This window comes from Alligator sinensis, unplaced genomic scaffold (genome assembly GCF_000455745.1).
Source record: "Alligator sinensis unplaced genomic scaffold, ASM45574v1 scaffold1177_1, whole genome shotgun sequence".
NCBI classification, from domain to species: Eukaryota; Metazoa; Chordata; order Crocodylia; family Alligatoridae; genus Alligator; species Alligator sinensis.
In genome coordinates, this window is record NW_005842120.1 from 1,998,154 (window position 1) to 2,000,356 (window position 2,203).

Genomic DNA, 2,203 nt, shown 5'->3' on the forward strand with positions numbered 1-2,203 from the left:
TACCCCAAGCTGGTCCGCATGGGTGCCTGTGGCTGGAGCCACTGCCTGGGGGTGTGGAGCTCCCAACTCTGACCCTGGGCAGGGTGGGAGGTAATGGTGCTGGGGTTGGATCCTCCCGCTCCACATCCGGCCATGTGTCACTTCTCCATCCCCCCAAATGCCAGGGCAGCCCAGAAGCAGGCTGCTGCAGCAGGGGGGAGGGGCATAAACACAGCCAGGGAAGAAAAGCAGTGCATGGTGCCATGTGCTTCCTGCTGCTAATCTGGGGGCACACGTCCATCGGGAAGAGCCCAGCACAGTTCTCCCAGGGGGTGAGTAGCAGCAAGAGCTGCGCCCGCCACCCTGCACCCACTGACAACTCCCCCCGCTTTGCTCCCTGCTGCAGCTCCAGGAGCTGCCGATGGGCTGCATCACACCCCGCCCCTTCCCTAGTCCCAGCCTTCCCCTCTCTCTGCCAATTTTTCCCCCAATTTAAACTGATTTTTTTCCTTTTGTTCCTTTTATCCTGATTTCATCCAGGTTTTTGTGTTTTCAAGATAAACCCTGAACAATTCCCAAGTTTTGGGGGTTTTTTAAAGTAAAAACTGAGTATACGGAACACTATTTATTGCAAGTAGCTTGTAAATTCTTGTTTCTTCTTCCCATTTGCTTAAAACAACTTTGATTTCTGTATTCCAGCCCTCTATAACCTGTCTGTTCATTGTAGACTTTTACTTACCATCTGTTATAACAGTATCTGTCTGTTGTTCATTGGTCTCCCCTGGTTGAAGGGTGAGCTCTACTTCTTCTTCTGCTATTCCATTAATGTTAGATATTTGTCCATTCGTCTGTAAAAGCTGCATTGGAAAGGGGTAGGATGACATTTGGAGAGGAAGAGGGGGAGAGAAAGAGAGAAAACAAATGCACCATCAGTTTCAAGCCAGTGATATAATTCCATCTGTTCTCCCACAAAATATTTTGTATTTATTTGTGGGCCTATGCATCTTTCCCCAGAAAATCAGCAGTCAGAAATTGGTATCCATGTCCTAAATGAGTAAAGTGATTTCCAAACAGTTTGGTTAAAAGTATGTTTCAGCATGCCAATAGATGACCTGATGCCATAGCAGTAGTCACATACCACAATATACCTAAGCTTGCCGAGTCAGTTTTGTGACATAGTGAACATGTGCAACCATGAATGTAACCATGTGATTTTATGTATGTTATAGCCTGTTATATTAAATTACTTATTTGCAGGGAAAAAACTGTTTTTTCTCCACTCTGTCTTCAGAATAACATAGCTAACTACTAGGCCTATGCAAAGCAGCTAGTATTCGCTTCAGATTCGGCCGATTCGGAGAACAGTGACTCAATTTGGTGATTCAAATCACTGTCCTGAATCTGATTCAGAGATTTGGCCATTGCTGAATCAGCTGAATCTACGAATCAAACAGCAGGCCCCACCCCCCGCCTACTCTCCCAGCCCCATCAACAGCTACCTCGCCCAGCCCCAGTGCCCAGGTTCTTTTAAAAAAAAAAAGTCCCATACTCACTGGCTCCTGCCAGGCAGGGGGGCAATTGCTGCACCAACTGGTGAATGCAGGGCTTTTTTTTGTCTTTTTAAAGAGCCGGGATGCTGGGGCCAGGCGGGGCAGTCTTTGACAGCCATGGCACAGATACAATCAACTGGTGGGCCAGATCTGGCCCATAAGCCATATTTTGCCCACCCCTGGGCTAGAGCCTCAACCATCCCCTGCGCAATTTAAAAAAAAAAATCCCTCACATCTTCCTGAATTATAAAAGCTCCAAATTACCCTTGCCAGGCTGCCAAAAATCACCTGTTTTTTCTTCTGTTTCTCTTCTAGATGTCATCAGCAGTGCAAATTTGAATAGTAAAAACACATACAAAAATTCAGCCCTGTAACGACTGAGAAATTAGGATTCTCTACTACAGAATTCAGATCCAGGTTGCTGGAAAGTGCAGGGGTACTTATTTTTTATCAGGTTTTAGAGCTGAGAAAATGAGGCAGGAGACTGATTTACTCGTGACATGTTGATACTGGACTCTACCCTGTTCCTCTTGAGGAATCGCTCACTGCTGGATTTTTCTCAGCACCTGGACTAGAGAAAGAACTGAATGCACCACCCATACATCTAGCTATGCTTGGAGCAAAGCCAGATAACATGGCAGGAAGGATACATGTACATTGTAAAAAAGGGGCAT

General features: G+C 46.2%; 1 protein-coding gene across 1 annotated transcript in view; it reads right to left on the reverse strand.

Annotated features, from left to right (window-relative positions):
- The window catches only part of AKAP12 (A-kinase anchoring protein 12), a 42,456-nt gene extending 41,620 nt beyond the window's left edge, over positions 1–836 (reverse strand). Inside the window, exon 1 of the mRNA XM_006024845.3 lies at positions 719–836. The gene's annotated coding sequence lies outside the window, so the exon portion shown is untranslated. The remainder of the gene's footprint in view (positions 1–718) is intronic.
- Between the last annotated feature and the right edge of the window lie 1,367 nt (positions 837–2,203).